Genomic DNA, 23,543 nt, shown 5'->3' with positions numbered 1-23,543 from the left:
GGCATATAAATAGATGGATATGGGACAAATTAATCTAGTCTAGACAATAATTTAGATATCTGGTCGGCATGGACAAGTTGGACAGAAGGGCCTGCTTCCGTGCTGTATATCTCTATGACTAGATAATCTGCTCAGATGTTGGCAGTAATATTGGCAAGGGCATTGGGAAGTACTTCCCAGTGTTTCAAAGTATGGTTCTGGTAACGTTCGCAAATATCAAAGAGGCAGTCAGGACTTCAGATTCACATTTCCTCTGAAAGATGAATAACTCACCTCAGCACAGTCTTTAATGCACACAATTTCTCACATGCTGTGCACAAAGAGGGAAAACACAAAACCAATTGCATGATGTGAGAGACGACGTGGCTGAAAACCTTATGAAATACATGGGCTTTGAGAATATATCAACGGTTAAAGAAATGAGACGGGTTTATGGTGGGATTTTCTGAAAGCTCTACTAACATTCCCCTATAAAGTAAGAGTTGAAGGAATGGAATTTCCAGGAGGGACCAGCTTAATTGTTCAATAAAGTGGGGTCTGGAACCACTTAAAAAATGAAACAAGGATTTGAAACCGTATTCTGAGAGGGTGTAGAGGAAGCTTAGTCTGCAAACCCTGGAAGAACATGACCTGGGATGGCACAGAGTGCCATTCAGTTTTGAAGTTTTTATCACCATAGTATGAAAGCTCAATATTTTCATCACTCCAACAAATATTCCACTCAGGTGCTCAGAATGTGCACAGTCTATGCATTTGAGAGCATTCATTCAGATATGTTTAAGCAAGCAGGGACATTAGTGCATGATATACTTATTGTAGAAGCACAAAGAAAGAATCCGGCTCTTCTTAGCCAGTTTTGCATTTGCACAGTTAGCCACATCTAATACTTAAAAAGAGTTGCCCTATTTAGAATTGTGGGATCCATAAAATAACAATCCAGGTAGCAAGCTGGTGGAGTTGGGCAAAATGTTAAATGGCAACATAGTGTCAGCAGTTCAGAGCTTCTGGGAGCTTTTGAAGAAGCTTTGACGTTTCTGAAGAATCTGTCAAGCTGTCTCCTAATTACCCGTATAATATCAAGTGCACGAACCCAGTGTAAGCCTGCTAGAATGTTTCCTTTCAGTGTGTTACATCTTGACCGAGGAATAAAAGCAATAACTTACATTTACATTGAACAATTAAAGCAGTGAATGTTTTATAGGAGCATTACCAAGCATCATTTGACTCTGAGCAACATATTAAGACAATTGTCCAAAAGTTTAGTTAACGGAGATTTTAAAGATTATCCTGAAGGAGGGTAGAGCGATAAAGAGACTGGAAGGTTTAAGCAAGGAACTCCAGGCCCTAGAGCCCAGGCTGATGCTAGCACTGTTACCAAAATGGTTGTGTTTCAAATAGCAGATTCTCAAGAAACTAGATTTGTAGCATTTGAAGAAGTTACGGAGATAAGAATGGGAGAAATCATGGAGGATTTGAAGACTAAGAGAATTGAATATAAAAACATGGGGTATTGCTTGATTGGGAAATAATGTAGACCAGTGAGCACTGGGTGAATGGGAGTTGATATAATTTCAGATCTAGCAGGAGAATTTTAAATTAGTTCAAGAATATGGAGGCTGGAAGATTGGAGGCAACCAATATTAGTGCAATGAAACAGATTCATGAAATGCAGTGTGTCAGTGAAAACTATACTACTCTAAAAGCATTATGCTGCGTACTTATAGTGAATATAACTGTCACATATCTTCACAGTGGTGCCTAAAATAATCTTCAAGTATTTATTTAATGACACCAAATGGCAAAATGAGCATAAGCACTGCATATGATTACAAATTGCATATTCTAATCAATGTCTACTGGTGGAAATTAAAGTATTATTTAAAAAGAGGTTTACAAGATGTCTGAAACAACCAGAGCAAGCAGACTAGTTAATGATAAATTGCGCAGTAGTGTTGGCATGAAGAATATATTTGATTTTCTGTTCAATACCCTTTCCATAGGTCAGTTTTCAGACAGGAAACCTTGTCTTATCTGTCTCAATCAGTGTTTAATCAGAAAAATGTCACACAAAAACCATGGAATTTGGTCCCAGAGCTGTGTAATTTCCCCTCAAACATTTCCATGTCCTTGCATCAGTTTCAAGCTGAGTGTGCTGTTAATTTCACAATCCTTCAATCAGAATGGTGAAAGGGATACACTGCTCCTTCCCATGGTCATCTAGATCACAGATTGCTTTTATTGTGCTCTTATCCATTTGTACTTTCAAAAGCCTCAAAAAATAGTTGAAAACATAATTCTTATTGTTGGCTATCCCTCAATTTGATGATGATGTCAACTCAGGTTGAGAGTTTTGGGTCTTCACATATAAGAAATATTATATTCATGTCATTTTCAACCTGCCGCTCTTTGGGCATATTGAGAAATTGGCGAGGTGATAGCCTAATGGTATTATTGCTCGACTCTTCATATGAACTCAGTTAAAGTTCTGGGGTCCTGAGTTTCAATCCCAGATTTGGGGGGTGGGGGGGGTGGAGATTTGAATTCAATAAAAATCTGGATTTAAGAGTCTAATGATAAGAATGAAGCTATTGTCAATTACTGGGGAGAAAACCCAACTGACTCACTAATGTCCTTCAAGGAAAGAAATCTGCCATCTCATCTAGTTGGCCTACTTATGATTCCAAACCAAAGCAATGTGATTGACACTTCACTGGCCTCTGAAATGGTTAAGCAAGCCACTCAGTTCAAGAGGAGCTAGGCATGGGACAATAACTACTGGCCAGCTTGCAACACCCATGTCCCACAAATGAATAAAAAATAAGCATGGGGTATATATCCCGAAAGGAGAGCAGAGTTTGCTTTCTTTCCTTTTTTGTCTGCCTCATCATTAAGCTGTTTGGTCTCAGAGCTTGTTGCAGCTTGATGAACAAGTTTTTATTGAACAATTATTTGGAGTGACTGGTCGCAAACTCCTCCCAATCATGCCAATGCTGCTCCACTTCAAGGAGAGCTCTAGAGTGTCTTTGTAGTATCTTCTCTGGCCTCGATTGGAACACTAATCATTTGGGAGATGTGAATACATGGCCTGACAGGGGAGCAGGGGAGGCACTTCTCAGCTATGATGAGAAAATGCCACATCCAATGTAATTAACTTTGTTTTGCCTGATGCTTGTAAAGCTGGCTTCAAGAAGAACACCAGCATTTCTTCAATGGTCATCCCAGAGGTGCAACAAAGACTTTATGGTGGAATTTATCTAGTGCTCTTATTCTCCTTCAGGTAGAGACTAGAACGTTATCTTGAAATAGTCACTCCCAGTCAGCCATTCCTACCTCAGATTCAGAAGCTTTGCTTTAGGCCTCACTTCAGTGAACCCTTGTTAGGTCTACTGTGTTGATATGCATGGATGTCAATAGTTTTCCCCACCCATTAAAATGGAAAGTTGGGCTCTTTAGTCAAATTCTAACCATTCGCAGAAAAGATATTCCAATGATATAAATTTGAATAGTCATAGGAAAATGCATTGGGTATTTGTTCCTAGTATGTCTGAAGACTCACATGCGTGAACCTTGGGCAAGGACTTTTAGTCCTCAATTGAGTGAGCACAGAAGATGGGTGAGCACAAAATTTCATGTTAGACCGTAAGACCATAAGACATAGGAGTGGAAGTAAGGCCATTCGGCCCATCAAGTCCACTCTGCCATTTAAATCATGGCTGATGGGCATTTCAACTTCACTTCCCTGCACTCTCCCCGTAGCCCTTGATTCCTTGTGAGAATCAAGAATTTGTCAATCTCTGCCTTGAAGGCACCCAATGTCCCGGCCTCCACTGCACTCAGTGGCAATGAATTCCACTAGCCCACCAGTCTCTGGCTGAAGAAATGCCATCTCATTTCTGTTTTAAATTTACCCCCTCTAATATTAAGCTGTGCCCACGGGTCCTAGTCTCCCCACCTAACAGAAACAACTTCCCAACGTCCACCCCTTCTAAGCCATACATTATCTTGTAAGTTTCAATTAGATCTCCCCTCAACCTTCTAAACTCTAATGAGCACAATCCCAGGATCCTTAGCCGTTCATCATACATTAAACCTACCATTCCAAGGATCATCCGTGAGAATCTCTGCTGGACACGCTCCAGGGACAGTATGTCCTTCCTGAGGTGTGGGGCCCAAAATTGGACACAGTATTCTAAATGGGGTCTAATTAGAGCTTTATAAAGTCTCAAATGTTGGCCAGCATGCCAGTTTTCTGCAGTGCTAGTGTGGGTCAAGGGTTGTGAACAGGTCTCCGTGCCCATAAATGATATGTAACCAACTGAGTTTGCTAGAGGTCTCTTTTCAGACACCAGTTGTGACTTTCTAGCTGACTCAGCATCTGTGGAGGAATTGGGAAATAATGTACATGCCTGAAGGTGGTAACAGCCAGGACTCCAAGCCTGTCTTTAGTCGCTGTCACAGGTCAACCTATGGATGCTGTTCCCCTTTTACAATGGTGGTCTGTCAGCTAAGGACAGTTCTTAAATATTAAAGGGTAGAAGAGAGGTCACCTCCATGATGGGGTGCCTACTCTTACTTAAGGCATCCTGCTGTAATTAGACAATCTTCTTGATCCTCCGGCTTTGAGTCAGTACACCATCCTTAAACATACAGGGATTCTGCCCTCTGGCTACTTATTGGCCAACTTTGAGGATAGATATTCCATGGCTCGCACAATTGAATTATTTTTGATTTTTCAATCAGCCCTGAACTATCACGTCTGTAGCTACAGAATACAGTTCAGCCAGTGACCAGCAGAGTAATGTATAATTTACTGAATGGTGGAGCCTGATCTTGCTTGTTTCAGAAATTCCCTCCTCTGTGTTGTCTGAGAAGTGCCTTCTTATAATCTCTGATGTTTGAAAATCCTAAACATTTGTCCTTCTTGTGAAGTGCTGTTCATTCCCCCATGGCTGTATATAAGCCACTGGGATGATCTGGTTCTGTGACACCTCCTTTAGGAACATACTGAACATCTATATATAACCTTCTCTTCCAGAGGCAAGATAATAAAATGAGAGGCTGGATGAACACAGCAGGCCAAGCAGCATCTCAGGAGCACAAAAGCTGACGTTTCGGGCCTAGACCCTTCATCAGAGAGGGGAATGGGGTGAGGGTTCTGGAATAAATAGGGAGAGAGGGGGAGGCGGACCAAAGATGGAGAGAAAAGAAGATAGGTGGAGAGGAGAGTATAGGTGGGGAGGTAGGGAGAGGATAGGTCAGTCCAGGGAAGACGGACAGGTCAAGGAGGTGGAATAGTATCAGAGATAATGGGAACTGCAGATGCTGGAGAATTCCAAGATAATAAAATGTGAGGCTGGATGAACACAGCAGGCCAAGCAACATCTCAGGAGCACAAAAGCTGACGTTTCGGGCCTAGACCCTTCATCAGAGAGGGGGATGGGGAGAGGGAGCCGGAATAAATAGGGAGAGAGGGGGAGGCGGACCGAAGATGGAGAGTAAAGAAGATAGGTGGAGAGAGTATAGGTGGGGAGGTAGGGAGGGGATAGGTCAGTCCAGGGAAGACGGACAGGTCAAGGAGGTGGGATGAGGTTAGTAGGTAGCTGGGGGTGCGGCTTGGTGTGGGAGGAAGGGATGGGTGAGAGGAAGAACCGGTTAGGGAGGCAGAGACAGGTTGGACTGGTTTTGGGATGCAGTGGGTGGGGGGGAAGAGCTGGGCTGGTTGTGTGGTGCAGTGGGGGGAGGGGACGAACTAGGCTGGTTTAGGGATGCAGTAGGGGAAGGGGAGATTTTGAAACTGGTGAAGTCCACATTGATACCATATGGCTGCAGGGTTCCCAGGCGGAATATGAGTTGCTGTTCCTGCAACCTTCGGGTGGCATCATTGTGGCAGTGCAGGAGGCCCATGATGGACATGTCATCTAGAGAATGGGAGGGGGAGTGGAAATGGTTTGCGACTGGGAGGTGCAGTTGTTTGTTGCGAACTGAGCGGAGGTGTTCTGCAAAGCGGTCTCCAAGCCTCCGCTTGGTTTCCCCAATGTAGAGGAAGCCGCACCGGGTACAATGGATGCAGTATACCACATTGGCAGATGTGCAGGTGAACCTCTGCTTAATGTGGAATGTCATCTTGGGGCCCTAGGCCCAAAACGTCAGCTTTTGTGCTCCTGAGATGCTGCTTGGCCTGCTGTGTTCATCCAGCCTCTCATTTTATTATCTTGGAATTCTCCAGCATCTGCAGTTCCCATTATCTCTTCCAGAGGCAGGTTGGTTTCTTTTCCATTTCATTGGAATGCTATGTACTATGAGTTTATATAAAAGACACTGTCAGGGTTGCAAAGTACATTAGAGAGATTTACACCTTCAGGTGAAAATTGTTTTTTTGATTGGCCAAATCTTCCAATTTGGATCAGAAAGCCTTATTTGTGATCCTGATCAATCAGAAAATTTGCTACTTACTTTCCTATGATAGCAACATTTCACATGATAACATGCTAACCTGGAATTGTTTAATACAAATCTTAGAAATGTGTTCACAGTGAATGAAAGTAGTTTGTCACCAGAAACTAGATTTGATTTCATTGGATGAGCTGCTGGTAATTTGGCACAATGCTCATGGCAGTGTATTTTAATTGGGGCCCCATATTTTGTTCTGAATTCACCACTAAGTTCAAAATACAACTAATTTATGATATTCATCGCAATCACTATTCCTGGAAATTCTGGGGCTACAGATCCCTCAGTAAGAGTTACAGTTAAATCACTCAGTAGCACAGAGAATGACGATAGAATTTCTGTGACAAAGAAGTAGAACATTGTGTTTCACTTCCTGATGAGGCAAATACATCACTGAGGCTGTAAAACATAATGGCTTTTTAATCATGTAATGATATTTTCTGACTTCATGTCCGTATGTATGTTTCAAAGTAAGTCATCAGCATTAATGTATTTGTAGTTATGAGAGTGCATAATCCGTATCTCATAACAACGGTCTTGTATTTCAAGTTTGATAATGCTGGATGCATATTTCATCCAAATATTATTTTTCTAATGCATCATTTTTGATTGAAGAAAAGTCAGAATTGATTTTGTTTCAGTGAACAGTGAGAGGAATTAGATACCCAAATATCATTCTATATTTTTCAAGCTTTCAGTTAAAATTGCTTTAAATGTCACTAGATACCCTATTTTTAGATATTGATAGATACTTTATCCTTAGTATTTCTGAAATATTCTGAAATGTTCTTCAATATATTTGGACAGTTATAAACAAATTGGATTCCAATAGATATAGCATTAAAATTTTTGAAAGTTTTTGTAAGTGTATTACTTTTAAATTCCTGTTAATAAAAGCTGTAAAATTAAAATATGTTGGCAATGCCAATGTTTGAAAACTTTTTGTTTGCATTCTGTACTTTTTTATCTCTATCCCTTGATTTCATTGATATTTTAGCCATTTTAGGATCTCAATTTAGCTTTCTGTACGTGAATTATTTTGCTGGGATGAGCATGGAGTGAAGGGAATGAAAGGCTCCACTTAGCCACAGTTATCAAAATAGCACTTTGTCAGCATCTTTTAATGCATTTGTCAGATGTGGGCATTGCTGGCTAGGCCAGCGTATTGCCCATCTCTAATTACCCTGTAGAAGGTGGTGGTAAGCTGCTTCCTTGAACCACTTTCTTGCTGGAGATAGTCATTGTCTGATACTCATGTGGTGCCAATGTTACTTGCTACTTATCAGGCCAAGTTGGATGCTGTCTGGGTCTTGTTGCTTCTCAACACATACTACTTTAATATTTGAGGAATCATGAATGGTGCTGATCATTGCACAATCAGCAAACATCTCCAATTTGACCTTATGTTAGAGGAAAAGTCATTGGTGAAGCAGTCGAACCTGGTTGGGCCCTAGAGACTACCCCAAAGAACTCTCATAAAGATGTCTTGGAGCCGAGATGACTGACCTCCAACAATCACAATCATCTTCTGATGAGCTTGGAATGGCTCCAACCAGCAGCGACCTTTTCCCCAGCTCCCACTTATTCCAGTTTTGCTAGGGATCGTCGATGTCACGGTCAGTCAAAAGATGCTTCGAAATCCAGGAAGTCACTCTCACCTCACCTTTGGAGCTCAGCTCTATTGTCTGTGCTTGAAGCAGGTTTGTAATGATGTATGGAACCAAGTGGTCCTAGCAGAACCCCGGTCGGTTAACCCTTTGCAACTGCTACCATTAGCCCCATCGATAGCTCTTCAGTCATTTTGCTGATGATCAGGAACAGACTGCTAGGATGGCCATGTTGGATTTGTCATGTGTTTTCCGCACATGACAGACCTGTATAATATTCCATGTTGCTAGGTAAATGCTAGTGTTGTAGCTACACTTGAACAGTTTGGCTGGGGTCTGGGGGACGGAGAGGTTCACAGTAAATTCTGGACCTCAATTCTTCAGTACAATTGCCAGGGTGTCGGCAGGGTCCATGGCTTTTGCAGTATCCACTGCAATCTGCAGTCCCTAGCTAGTTGCATCACTTGGAATGAGTCAAATTCTTTGAAGATTGGCATTGAAGTGTGTCCTGTGACCTCAGGAAGAAGATGAGATGGAAGATCGACATGTACTTCTAGCCAAAGATGGATGCAGATAGTTCAGCCTGTTGCAACAATGACTGACACTGAACACAGATACACATTTACAAGCGCTAAATGTATTTTCTGCTATGGCAATGAGAAAGTGAAAAGTTGTGGGCAACAGAGGTGGTTTTTCCAACAGAATCGTTACACTGCTGGTCATGAACCCATTGCACAGACCTTTACCGTTTATACAACATTCTGTACTTCAGCCAGGTTGCATGATTCACATTGCTTTACTCAGTAATTATCAAGGGCAACCAGGTTCACTCAAGGACAATGAGCAAGGAATAATGTAACAATATTCAATTGCCAGTGATAGCCTGCTATTAAAAGCATACCGCTTATAATAATTAATTCGTATGTTAATCAAACAGGAACAGAGTATTGTATTTAACCAATGAGTCCATTACATTGTTTCTTACAATTAAAGTGTAAAAAAGAACATGGACCTCAGAAATGTGGATGTCAAACTGAAGCTGATAATGTTTCTGTGAAGTGCTTTGGGATGCTTTATAATGTTGAAGATGTTATATGAATGGAAGTTGAACAACTAGCAGGTTAAAAAAAGAGTTTCCTTCAAAATGTGTTGTTTTGTGAGCTCAGTTACATTTGAAAGAAGCTAGAAGTCTGTATTCAGGACTGTCAGAAGAGATTGTATTTGAAGTGGATTCTAAATCATTGGGTTCACTACTGTTCCGAAAAATTTATGCTCTTATATTTCATTCAGAAAAGAACTGATAATTTGGAGCAGGTTCAATAAACTCAGCTTCTTTATCCCTCATTCTTCTCACATTGTTTAGTGCACATGCCCTATTGGAGAATTTGATACATTCTGATCTTCTTAATCTTCTAAACAGTAGCTAACTGTAGGCTGTAAAGCATTTAGTCAGATCTGTGCCACTCAGTTAGCAAATAAATATTACTATCTGTTCCCTATTTGCACCAGATATATATCAGTATCAGATAGTAATGCTACTTCTAATAAATAAGACCTTAGCAATACACAGAGAAATCCTTCATAAGCAAAATTCCTGCAATGTAGAGGTTGGTTCAGAATCTTCTCTGTATTTTCAATGGTGGCGAAGGGACCAATTGTGGCAACTTAAATTGCACCTTGGAATAAATTTAGGATAGCCAGTAAATGCTGGCCCAGTCAGCCATGCCAATATTCTGATGGACAAGTAGAAAAATAATCATCACATTGTTAAGTGATAATGGGAACTGCAGATGCTGGAGAATCCAAGATAATAAAATGTGAGGCTGGATGAACACAGCAGGCCCAGCAGCATCTCAGGAGCACAAAAGCTGATGTTCTGGCCCTAGACCCTTCATCAGAGAGGGGGATGGGGAGAGGGCTGTGGAATAAATAGGGAGAGAGGGGGAGGCGGACCGAAGATGGAGAGAAAAGAAGATAGGTGGAGAGGAGAGTATAGGTGAGGAGGTAGGGAGGGGATAGGTCAGTCCAGGGAAGACGGACAGGTCAAGGAGGTGGGATGAGGTTAGTAGGTAGGAGACGGAGGTGCGGCTTGGGTGGGAGGAAGGGATGGGTGAGAGGAGGAACAGGTTAGGGAGGCAGAGACAGGCTGGACAGGTTTTGGGACGCAGTGGGTGGAGGGGAAGAGCTGGGCTGGTTGTGTGGTGCAGTGGGGGGAGGAGACGAACTGGGCTGGTTTTGGGATGCAGTGGGGGAAGGGGAGATTTTGAAGCTGGTGTAGTCCACATTGATACCATTGGGCTGCAGGGTTCCCAAGCGGAATTTGAGTTGCTTTTCCTGCAACCTTCGGGTGGCATCATTGTGGCACTGCAGGAGGCCCATGATGGACATGTCATCTAAAGAATGGGAGGGGGAGTGGAACTGGTTCGCGGCTGGGAGGTGCAGTTGTTTGTTGCGAACCGAGCGGAGTTGTTCTGCAAAGTGGTCCCCAAGCCTCCGCTTGGTTTCCCCAATGTAGTGGAAGCCACACCGGGTACAATGGATGCAGTATACCACATTGGCAGATGTGCAGGTGAACCGCTGCTTAACATGGAAAGTCATCTTGGGGCCTGGGATAGGGGTGAGGGAGGAGGTGTGGGGGCAAGTGTAGCATTTCCTGCGGTTGCAGGGGAAGGTGCCGGGTGTGGTGGGGTTGGAGGGCAGTGTGGAGCGAACAAGGGAGTAACGGAGAGAGTGGTCTCTCCGGAAAGCAGACAAGGGTGGGGATGGAAAAATGTCTTGGGTGGTGGGGTCGGATTGCAGATGGCGGATGTGTCGGAGGATGATGTGTTGTATCCAGAGGTTGGTGGGGTGGTATGTGAGAACGAGGGGGATCCTCTTTGGGCGGTTGTGGCGGGGGCGGAGTGTGAGGGATGTGTTGCGGGAAATGCAGGAGACGTGGTCAAGGGCGTTCTCGACCACTGTGGGGGGAAAGTTGCGGTCCTTGAAGAATTTGGACATCTGGGATGTGCGGGAGTGGAATGCCTCATCGTGGGAGCAGATGCGGCGGAGGCGGAGGAATTGGGAATAGGAATTTTTCACACCTCCTCCCTCACCCCTATCCCAGGCCCCGAGCTGACTTTCCATATTAAGCAGAGGTTCACCTGCACATCTGCCAATGTGGTATACTGTATCGTTGTCATATGCAAATGATTGAGAGAATAATTATTTACTGCCATAATGGAAAAAGAGAAACATTTTACATACAGATCAGTTTCAGAGTGAAAGGATATGTCATCTTGTGAGGATTCATGCTTTTGGTGTGGAAATAACATTGGCACTGGGTAAATCTCTCCAGAACAGACTTGAAGTATCAAAAGGACATTAAATTCAGTCCATTTGGCAGGGTGGCCTCAAAAAATGTGTTTATCGTATTTTGATCAGGATCATGAAAAGAATAAGAGCAAATGGTTTGGCATTACAATCAAGAAAGAGGGTCGGGGACTGTCAGCCTGGCCCATGGGCCTACAGTTCTCACCAGAAGGATGACTACATGAACCATTGTATGTTATCAGCCAAAACTAAGGGATATTGTGGCTGAGAGTTTAAGATAACTAAGAGTAACAATCATTTCCAGAAGATTTAGCTCTGAATGATGTAAGTTTGGAGCAGAAATGTTGAGTTTCACCTGTAGTTTTTCATAAAGCCTTTTGTCACAATTTTCATGGTGACTTTGTGAGGTTTTGATGGATGGAGGTTAATTCATAGAGTGAGTCAAATTAGTTGAAGCAATTGAAGTACTGTGCCATTTAAGCCAGCTTATATGTTTTTTTAATTAGGATTGTAGGGCTTTATTTATAAGCAACAAATTTGTGCTTGAACCAAATCCTAAGCCTGCAATTTTGTTCTCTACAAAGTCCATTTATAGAGGGGGAATGGAAATGGAAACTGCTTACATGTTGCACTGACCTAACCATCAGTGGGAACTGGCCTTTTTTTTGCATTTAAACAGAAGTTTGAGGATACCTATTCATTGGTGTATTCTCTACGGCAATATTTTAATGATTCAGAGGCCCCTTGTCAAACAATAAGCTCTCTTTCTCTCATGCAATGTATGTTGTTGTTGCCTTTCAAATGTGGCATTCTTGCACCTGTCTTCTTGCGTCCAAGATGAAATGCTTCAACAGTGTTTTTTTTCCCAAGAATACTCAATTTGTAAATGTAACCCTGAAACCCAGAGAGAGAGAAAAAAAAATCATGTCTCAATGACACCACATTTATCAGGGCACTTTCTTGTGTTCAAGGCTGGCAGGTTGCAAGATGTAACTGCCAATCTCCTGATCTTTAAGACTTTTCCCCTCCACTTGCCTGCTAAAGTAACATGGGATATTTTTTCTTTGGTGAATGCCTGGCAACTGAGACAAACTCATCAACTTGGCAGCAGGTTGCAATCAATATTCTATTATTAGCTCTATTATTTCAGCATAAATTAATTTAGTGGCACTTTTAAATGTAATGAGATTTATAGAGGAGGTTTCACTGTCATAACTCACCTAAAAAAATCCAAGGTTTTTAAAAGTAGTTGCTAAAACCTCTAAAGTCCCTTTCAAACAATCTCAAAAATAGTTACAGATTCCACAGACATTTAAAGAAGTTGCGCATTTTCTTTACTGTATTGCTTCTGGGTCAAAAGTTGTCACAACATGGAGGTGTTTTCGTTTGTGGGGAGTTTAGAACGAGAAGGCATGATCCCTTCCTTCACTGGACCCGAAATGTTAACTCTGTTTTCTCCTCCACCGATGCTGCCAGACCTGTTGAGCTTTTCCAGCAACTTTGTTTTTGTTCCTAATTTACAGCATCCACAATTCTTTTGGTTTTTATTTAGAGAATCTGTGGAATTCTTTACTGCAGAGGGCTGTTGAGGCTGGGTCATTGAGCATATTCAAGGCTAAAATAGGTGAACGTTTAATCTGCCAATGGTTATGGGGAAAAAGCAGGAAAGTAGAGGCAAGGATTGTCAAATCAGACATGATCTCATTGAATGATGGAACAGACTCGATGGGCTGAATGGCCTACCTCTGCTCCTACATTTTATGTCCAGACTGGACACAGCTCTGAGGATGATCACTCGACTGCCTTGAATCCGTCAAGGGTGGGCTGCAAAAGGAATACATGCACATGAAGCTTTCAGCAATAGATGAGCAACATAAAGTAGTCGTAGGAAATAACATTTTGATTTAATTTAATAAGTTCATTTTTTTTTCCTTTATAATTCTGGTGTTTTCAAGTGTTCTCAACTAAGAAGGTTTACTTTTGTAAAATTATGCATTGAATGACTCTGGGACTAGCTTATGTCTCCAAATGTTTCTCATGTAGAGTTAAGACCACCAGGATAACAAAGTGTGAAGCTGGGTGAACACAGCAGGCCAAGCAGCATCTCAGGAGCACAAAAGCTGACGTTTCAGGCCTAGCAGTTCCCATTATCTAAGACCACCAGGAAGTTGGTTAGCATTGTGTCACATTAGGAGAGCATGTAAAAGATTAGCCAGTGATAATGGGAACTGCAGATGCTGGAGAATCCAAGATAATAAAATGTTTCGGCCCGAAACGTCAGCTTTTGTGCTCCTGAGATGCTGCTGGGCCTGCTGTGTTCATCCAGCCTCACATTTTATTATAAAAGATTAGCCAGCTTGGTATTTTAGCACCACCTTATGGTCACTATACTGTATTACATGCCTTATTTCCATTGCAAATTAGTCATTCTTTTATTAAAAAACAGAAAGAACTGCGGATGCTGTAAATCAGGAACAAAAACAGAAGTTGCTGGAAAAGTTCAGTAGGTCTGGCAGCATCTGTGAAGAAAAAAAAATCAGAGTTAATGTTTCTGGTCTAATGACCCTTCCTCAGAACTCAGTCATCCTTTAATACCTGGAGACAGAAAGAACTGCAGATGTCGGAAAGTAGAGTAAAAATATGTGGAGTTGGAAAAGCATAGCAGGTCAGAGAGCATCCAATGAGCAAGAAAGTCCAAATTTTGGTTCGGGACCCTAATTCAGGTTTGCTGGGTTGCGGACGCCCAGAAAAATTAATAGTGGGAGCAGAGTGGGGTTGGGGAAGGGTAGGTGAGATGGAGATAGGTGGATGCAGGTAGGGGGGTTATTACGGTTGGTCAGTGGATAGACATGTCAGCAGGGGAGTGGGAGGAGGAGTTAAAGTAGATGGCAACCAGCAGGCTCGGCTGTTAGCCTCCTCCACTGTCAGAGTGAGTTCAGACGCAAACTGGAGGAACAACATCTCAGATTTCGCCTCGGGAGCATATAGACCGATAGCCTGAATATTCAGAGATAGTAGGAGCTGCAGAGGCTGGATAATCTGGGATAACAAGGTGAAGAAGGGTCTAGGCCCAAAACATCAGCTTTCCTGCTCCTCTGATGCTGCTTGACCTGCTGTGTTCATCCAGCTCCACACCTTGTTAGCCTGAACATTCACGTCAGCAGCTTTAAAATCTCTCCAATCCCCAGCTGTCCATCTTCTGACTCACTTATCTACTCCATCCTTCTCACTGACCAACCACAATAACCCCCTACCTGTATTCATCTATCTCCATCTCACCTAACCTCAGCACCAGCAACCCCCGGCTTTTTTTTCGTGGGCTTCCCTCTCCCTGCCCAGTCCTGAAGAACGGTCCTGGCCTGAAACGTTGACTTTCCAGCTCCTCGGATGCTGTCTGACCTGCTGTGCTTTTCCAGCTCCAGATTTTTTTTGACTCTGGTCATTCTTTAATGGTAGCTTAAATGACTGCCTGTTGTCAATTCAGCTGTACGCTAGGCTTAAGTAAGGTTTTCTACAACAAAGTATGCTGAATGGAGAGTTCAGTGAAGGATGTGGGCAATTTCTTTTCTTCTACTACACTTCTCTATATTTTAGCCTCCAGAATTGGGTTTCCACTTTTTTGTACAGCAGAAAGAGCAGGTAAACCAGTAACACTATTGTTAGAAAGTGGAAGTTTTATCAGAATTGTTAACGGTGTATTGTTTCATCAGTGTTGTAAAGTTTATTGGTAGTGCTAAAGCCTGTCTGGAGGTGTAGAGTGTATTAGTTGTAAATTAATTAATTAGCAATTACTCATTAACTAACACATTAGTAATGGAAGGAAAGTGAAGTGCTGCAAATTCAGAATGTGGGATCTTCCACATGCCAGTAAAATCTGGGCAAACAAATCTGCATTTGGTGTGTAAAGCTGCAGGAATTTTGCCTCGGAGTTATTGACCCAGTGGCTAAGCTATAATACTGCACTATGTAAGGGAGGGGGAAAATTAAAAACTTGAGTGCAATTTTTTTTGGTTAAATTCCAGTTTCAAGTTTTAGACAGATCTTCTCTCCATGATGTCTGGCAGGTTTTCTCACCATACCTTAAACTTGCCTCATTAACTATCTACCCTGCTCCAATGGCATCTCACTTATGCAATTCTTGCCCCATCCTGCTACCTGTTGTTTCCAGAACAACTCACCACTGCTGGGATATTGACTGGCATTCCTGGCTCCAGTGCCATCTTTAATGTGTATCAGGAAGAACGCTGTTCGTCCACACTTTCTTTGCATGGTGCCTGACTTCTGCCCTGGACTTGTCAGACAAGGAAAATTTGGTATTTTTCATGGGGAAGGACCTAATGAAGTAGAGCATCCCCTTCAGGCCATAAAATATAGGAGCAGAATTAGAAAATTTGGTTCATCGAATCTGATCCACCATTCAAACATAGCTGATATTTTTCTCAACATTGTTGTCCTGCCTTCTCCTGGTAAGCTTTAGTCCCTTCACTAATCAAGAACCTAGCTATCTCTGTCTCAAATACACTCAATGACTTGGCTTCCCCACCCTTCTGTGGCAATGAGTGCCAAAGATTAATCACCCTTTGGCTGAAGTAATTCCTCCTCATCTCAGTACTAAAGGGTTGTCTCTTCACTTTGAGACTGATTCCTCAAGTCTGAATCTTGTCTACTAATGAAAACATTTTCTCCATGTCCTCCCTTTCCAGTCCTATCAGTATTCTGTATGTTTCAAATAGATCCCCACCCAGATCCTTCCAAACTATATTGAGGACATGGTGCTCAACAGCTCTTCATATGGCAAGCCCCTCATCTCAAGGATCATTTTTATAAACCTATTCTGGAATGCCTCCAGTGCCAGCTCATACAGAGCCCAAAACTCGCAATATTCCAAATGCAACCTGTCCAGAGCCTTATACAGCCTCAGCAGTACATCTCTGCTCTTGTATTTGCGTCTTCTCGAAATGAGTGTTAACATTGCATTTGGCCTTCTTGACTGCCAAATTAACCTATACATTAATCTTAAGAGAATCCTGAATTAGGACTTCTAAGCTCCTTTGTTCTTCAGATTTCTGAAGTCTTTCCCCATTTGGAAAATTGTCTATGCCTCTATTTGCCTAACCAAAGGGCATAATTTCACAATTTCCCATATTGGATTCCTCCTGCCACTTCTTTACCCACTCTCCTAGCTCATCCAAGTCTTTCTGCAGCCTCCCTGCTTCCTACAACAATCTTTGTGTCATCTGCAATCTTAGCAAAAATAGCCTTAGTTCCTTCATCCTGATCATTAATGCATAAAGTGAATAGCAGTGGTTTCAACATTGATCCCTGAGGGACTCCATTAGTAACTAGCTGCCACCCTGGGAAAAAACCCTTTATCCCCATTTTCTGCCTTCTGCCAGTCAACCAAATCTCTATTGATGCCAGCACCTTGCTCCTAACACCCGGGGCTATTATCTTATTTAGCAGCCTCCTGTGTGGCACCTTGACAAAGGCCTTTTGGAAATCCAAACAGATTGCATCTACTGACTCTCTTTTGTCTAACTTGCTCATTACCTGAAGAATTCAAATGGGTTTGTCAAGCCTGACTTCCCCTTGATGGAGCCCCGCTGACTCAGCCCTGTTTTTCAATGCAATTCCAAGTATTTCACAATCTCATCTTTAATAATAGACTCTAAAATCTACCAACAACCAAAGTCAGGCTAACCAGCCTGCAGTTTCCTGTCTTCTACCTCCCTCCCTTTTCAACAGCGCTGGTACATTAGCCATTTTCCAGTCCCCTGGGACCCTCTCTGACTCCAGTGATTCCCGAATGATCATCACCAAAGCCTTTACAATCTCCTCCGCTATCTCCTTCAGAATTCAAGGGTGTAGTCCATCTGGTCTGGGTTATTTATCTATTTCAAACTATTCAGCTTCCCCAGCACCTTCTCTTTAGTGATGGCCACTACACTCACCTCTGCTACTGGTCTCACTCTATTGAAGTTCTGGTAGGCTACTGATGTATTCCACCATGAAAGCAAATGCAATGTACACATTCAGTTCCTCCGCCATTTCTTTGTCAGTACTACTCCTCCTGCCTCATTTTCCAGCTGATAAAAGTCCACTCTTTCCTCACTCTTACCTTTTATATATCTAAACAAATTCTTGATATCTTCCCCTATATCACTAGCTAGCTTATCCCTTATTACACCTTCTTCCCCATTATTGCATATTTAGTTATCCTCTACTGGTTTTTAAAGGCTTCTCATTCCTGATTCCTAATCTTCACCACATTGCATGCTTTTTTCTTTTGATTTTATATTGCCCCTGACTTCCCTTGTCAGCCATGGTTGCCTTGCCCTTCCCTTATTATGTTTCATTCTTCTTTGGGATAAAGCTCTTCTGTGCCTCCTGAATTATCCCCAGAAACACGTGCCATTCCTGCCCCACCAGCTTCCCTGCTAGCCCTCCCCCACCTTTCAATCAACTCTGGTCAGTCACTCCTTCATGTCTTTGTTGTTACCTTTACTCAATTGTAATACCACTACATCTGATTCCAGCTTCTCTCCTCTAACTGCAGGGTGAATTCTGTCATATTATGATCATGGCCCCTGAGGGGTCCCTTTACCTTAAGCTCTCTAATCAAGTTTGCCTCATTACACAACACCAACTCCAGAATTGCCTGTTTCTTAATGGGATCTGCTACAAGCAGCTCCAAAAAAAATCTTGTAGACATTCCATTAATTCCTTTCCTTGGATTCACTCCCAGCCTGAGTTTTCTCAATCCACCTGTAATTGTGTCTTTCTTACATGCATTTTCTAACTCTTGATTTATTTTCCATCTCACATCCTGACTACTGCTGGAAAGCTGCATACAACTCCCATCAGGGTCTTTTTTTTTTCTTTGAGGTTCCTCAACTTTACCCACATAGATTCTATACTTTCTGACCCTATATCGCTTCTTGCCATGAATTTAATTTCATTTCACACCAATTTCAACTGATCTTAGAGCTACATAACAATCCCTTATCTCTGAGACAAAATCACCACAATCTTGGCTCTTCAGGCAAAGGACAAGTCCACCTGTAGCTAGGTTTAATTCTAACAAGAATAGGATGAGATTATTAAATCAGCCCTAATTGGCCACTTTAAGGCCTCAGTTGACAGAAGGGCAGAAAGGTCAACGTTGCTCTAAACTTAATTTTCTTTAGGACAGGAAGGGTTCAGGTATGAGACCACATTGTCTCAGTGAATTCTTCTCCCTTCTTTAAAATCACCAGCAATGAGAGCAGAAGATTCCAGCCTCAGTGTCCATCTATAAAGCCCCTTCAGAATATTACACATTTCAATCAGGGTACTTCTATCCTTCGAAACTCCAAACATTAATTCTACACAGCCTCACTTATCCAGAGGAAACTGTGAACACAAAGCCATCGTTAAGAATTTGTGGTAGCCCAACTATTAAATATTTTTAAAGCCTTCAGTCTAAAAACTCACTAGCTACTGCAAGAAAAACATGCCTACAGGATCTCCTACTAGCTTAACCCGAGAGCAGCTGAAGGTCTTTGTTGGAAATATTCATCTCAAGATTTAGTTTTCATAAAGGGAAACAGGATGTGGTTTTGTCAGATGGTGAGATCAGAAAATGAAATCAACATTGTATTGTGATTGCTGTAAAAGTAGCAATAAATGCCAGGGGAAAGATGTTCTATATTTTGCCCATCAAATACAACTGTGACAATAAGGAGGCGAAATCTACCCTCTAATGAGACATTTTCAGATTTTAATAGGCTTCAATTCAAAGTTTTATGCCAGGAAGCAAATGATTCTTTCATTTCACTCTACTACAAAGTCTAGGAGGCCAAGGCATGCAATGCCATGGGCCAAATGCTGGAAAATGGTATTAAAATAGTTAAGAGCTTGTTTTTGGCTGGCATAGATGTGACAGGTCAAAGGACCCTTTTCTGTGCTATAGATATCTATGACTTTGCAACGCAGTGATACATTGACACTGAGGAAAATACTGTTGGCTAGTGTATAAAAGAAGGTTATACTGAGAAAAAATACTATAGATGCTGGAATTCTGATACAAGATAATCATAGATGCAGTTATCACTATTTAAAAAGAGAAATCTAGTTATTTTGAGAAACACTAATGAATAAAAAGTGCTGGAGAAATTCAGCAGGTTTAACAGAACCTGTGAAGACAGAATTAGAGTTAATGTTTTGAGTCCAGTGTGACTATTCTTTAGAAGTCATATTGGATTCGAAGTGTTAACATTGTTTATGTTTCCATAGATGCCATCAAACCTGCTAAGTATCTCCAGCACTTTCTGTTCTCTTTCAGATTTTCAGCATCCACAGCATTTCAATGTTATTCAGAACACATTAACCTGAATGATCACAGTTGTAATATTACTCATATTTTTCTGTCTAATTGCATGTCCATTGAACCAGACTGTTCATGCACATATTATGCACATCGTGTGTAATGGGACTAGAACCTTCTGGCTCAGAGCTTGGACCCTACCACTACTTCACAAGAGTCCAGAACGTTAGCCTGGGATTCCAGATTTCTAAACCATTGACATCATTGTTAAAGAACCATTACTAATTTTCTTTTTTTTAAATCATTTTTATTTTGGTTTGGAACTGTGAGCTGAGGTTAAGAGTTGAAGAGCTTCTAGTTATAAAGGAGATGAAAACAAAGACAGGTGTTTGTTGTTGGGAACTGGCCTTGAAGATAACACAACTTTGCTTTGGTTTGCCTATCTATCACTGTGTTGTAACATTATCACTGCAATACCGCCTCTCCCCCAATTCTCCAGTTGTACACTTTTAGCATTCCACATTTTTCCCTTTATTGCAAACATTTTCTGTTAGCCCCCATTGTCTTTTTATAGATCCACGTAAAAATAAACAATGGTTTAAATATCTAAACACCAGTGTTAGGATCATAACTGTGTGCAATCATCTCAATAAGGCTAGCTAAGGTCTCTTCAGGATGGGTAATAATGAGACAGAGTGCATCACATTGTGTAAGGATTTGTGTGAGTTATAATGGTTGACGGATAAATGGAGATATGAAGAAATGCATATTGCAATGTTGCAGCTGCTGAAAATCGAGCAATGTAGTGGAGAATGCTTGGTAAGACAGAAAGGGGTTTAGGGTTTAAACTGCAGGGATAGTGACGACACCCCAGCTATTCACTATATAGCCACATTCCCATGTAACCACAAAAGATGCAACACCTGCCCCTTCAGTCCTCCCTGCTTACCATCCAAGAGCCTAAACAGTCTTGCAGGTGAAACAGCATTTCACCCATGCCTCCTCTAATCTTGTGTATTGTATTTGCTGCACCCAATGCGGCCTGCTCTTCTTTGGAGAATCCAAACACAGACTGGGTGACCACTTTGCAGAACACCTCTGGTCTGTGGACGAGGAGGACCCCAACCTTTCCATAGCTGGTCATTTTAAGACAGTGTCCTCCCCACATGCCCATTTGTCTGCCCTCGGCATATTGCAGTGTCCGAGTGTATCACAATGCAAACTGGAGGAACAACATCTCAGCTTCAGACTCGGCACTTTCTAGCCTTCTGGATTTAATATTCAGTTCAACATCTTTAAATTGAACCATTTCTTCCCTTTCCTTTCGCTTGTTATTATGCCCTCCCCTCCCACCATCCCAGTTACTGTACTTTCAAGTCTGGCACGAGACACACCATTGTCTGCCATTCTCACATTCCAATCACTTAATCTGAACTATCAATATCTCTTCTCCACAAGCACCCTATACCCAACACCCGTCCCCCAAAACTATAGCATAAATGCTGTACCCTCCACATTTCACTTCAGCTCTGATGAAGAGTCATCTAGGCTTGAAACATTAGCATGCTGCTCCTCCATGGCTGCTGCCTGACCCGCTGATCCCTGGCATTCATTGTTCTCAGTCTAAGTATAGGGAGTAGACCTGAGACGAAGAGAAATTACTTCACCCAGACAGCCGCGAGCCTGTGGAGTTTTCTGCAAATAAAGTGGTTGAGGTCAAAACATGGAATGTTTTCCAGAAGGAGACAGATGTATTTCTTAGGGTGAAAGGGATCAAAGGGTATGGAGAATTACTGGGAACATAGTATCAAGTTGGATGAACAGCTGTGATCACATTGAATAATGCAACAGGATCCAAGGACCAAAGAGCTTAGACATGATCCTATTGTCTCATTTCAATGTTTCCATAGAAAGTTGAGGTTTAATTCTGTAAAGGTTGTCTATTTTTCTACCCTGATTAAGCCATTAAACTGCCTGTTATAATGGTTCCTTGAGCACAGACCATCAGTACCTCTAATTTCCATTATTGCATTTTCCCTTTACATGCAGCTGAGATTGTGGTGTTTGTGGGTGTGGATTCAGACTGCTGTGTTATTTGGAAATGCAAAACCCCAAATTCAAAATTACGTGTTGCAATTAAGTTAAGAGACTTCCTGTTTCCACAATTGAATTTCCCTCCCCCATACCTGTGCATGAGTGCAAATGTCAGACTAATGTCAGGGACAACAAAAGTAAAAATTTAGTAGAGATAGCAAGAACAGCAGATGCTTGAGTCAGAATCAACACAGTGTGGATCTGGAGGAACACAAGAGGTCAGGCAGCATCAGGGGAGCAGGAAAGTTGATGTTTCGGGTCGGGACCCTTCTTCAGAAACGGGAAGGGCGAAGGGGGCTCTAAAATAAATAGAGAGGAGGGGGAAAGTAGGTGGGATGGTGATAGGTGAGTGCAGGTAGGGAATGGTGGAGATTAGTCAGTGGGATGGGTAGGGCGATGTTAAAAGTTTATTTTTAAAGAGGCAGATAAATATTTTGAGGAGGCCCAGAAAAGCAGGCCTGAAGCTAACCTGGTTTGGCAGAAAGAGCTGTCACTAGACCCTGGAATCTGTCGACTGCTGGCAAGAACTGAGGAAAGTAGAGCTGGACCCAATGGCACATAATGAATTAGTGAGGCACAAAAGAAGTGCGATACTCTACCAGTCAGCGCGGGAGGAAGGGTCAGCGTTTAAAACAGATGGGGCTTGAGATGGATGGAAATGGCGCTGAAGAGATTTGAAAAATGTCGTGAAGGCTGAGAAATGTCTCAAGCTGGTGAGATGGGGAAAGTGTTAAGATTACATAGTGTGTGCTGCTAACGCTCTCAGACAAGACACCATGCTAGCAAATTAATTGCTGCTGTTAGAGGATGTAATAGATACATTTTCTGTAACCACGCAGGAATGTTACTCAAGAAAAGTCTGGTTGGCTTTTGTTACCTTTAGTGCTGTTGGCAAAGAGCTCTATGAATCCCGTTCATTTGCATCACCAGCAGGAGCTAAATATTTCTCCTGGTGCGGTAATTTGCAGGTGCAACTGTTAAGTCAAGACATCACGTGTATAACTCACAATGTCTGTTCTGTTATTTTAGATTCATAGAATTGTAGATTTATACTGTAAAGGAGAAAGCAACTCAGTTCTCTATACCCACTCTAACACTTTGATAGAGTCACGGAAAGAGGGACAGGTGAACTGAATTGGTTTTACTGTTCTACTTCTCTTCTGATTATCACAGAGGTGATTTCATTTCCCTCCCCCCTTCTTAAAAGATGGTGGTTTATTTACCCAAACCATATTTATCAAGTCCAATTTAAAATTGACCTACCATAAATTCTTTAGAGATAAAATAAAATCAGGTTTAATAATGCATTCAAAATCCAGGGGAATGGTTGAGTATACACAAGCATACAGCAAAAAAAGAAAGAAAAATAGGAAAGGAAGTAAGTTCATGTGAATTAGAGTCCAATAACGAATGTGGTGCTCTGGGAGGAAGATGTAAACTTTTTTTTATTCACTTGTGGGACATGGGCAGCAGTGATATTTATTGCCTATCACTAGTTGCCATTGAACTGAGGGTTTTGCTGGGCCTTTTCAGAGGGCAATTGAGAGTTAACCACATTGCTGTGGGCCTGGAGTCACGTGTAGGCCAGGCCAGATGAGGATGGCATTTTCCTTCCCTGAAGTGAACTAGACGTGCTTTTCAGACGGTCAACAATGGTTTCAAGGACATCAGTATATTCTTAATTCCAGATTGTTATTGAATTCAAATTCCACCGTCTTCCATGGCGGGATTCGAATCAAGGTCCCCAGAACATTAACTGAGATTCCTGGATTAACAGT

General features: G+C 42.0%; 1 long non-coding RNA gene across 3 annotated transcripts in view; it reads right to left on the bottom strand.

The window, feature by feature from the left end:
• LOC125462911 (uncharacterized) overlaps nt 1–23,543 on the bottom strand; it is a 32,112-nt gene that overhangs the window by 4,193 nt on the left and 4,376 nt on the right. The window contains exon 3 of one of the 3 annotated variants that reach the window (XR_007249728.2): nt 12,145–12,260. The exons of 1 other annotated variant lie outside the window; for it this stretch is intronic. This is a non-coding gene — a long non-coding RNA (uncharacterized LOC125462911). Of the gene's footprint in view, nt 1–12,144; nt 12,261–13,775; nt 13,886–23,543 lie in introns of those variants that run through there. One more of the 3 variants, XR_009447002.1, reaches the window with a different exon arrangement.

Source organism: Stegostoma tigrinum, chromosome 21 (assembly GCF_030684315.1).
Source record: "Stegostoma tigrinum isolate sSteTig4 chromosome 21, sSteTig4.hap1, whole genome shotgun sequence".
In the NCBI taxonomy this organism is placed as follows: domain Eukaryota; kingdom Metazoa; phylum Chordata; class Chondrichthyes; order Orectolobiformes; family Stegostomatidae; genus Stegostoma; species Stegostoma tigrinum.
Note: the sequence above shows the minus strand (reverse complement) of the source record. Positions and strands in the feature narration are given on the sequence as shown.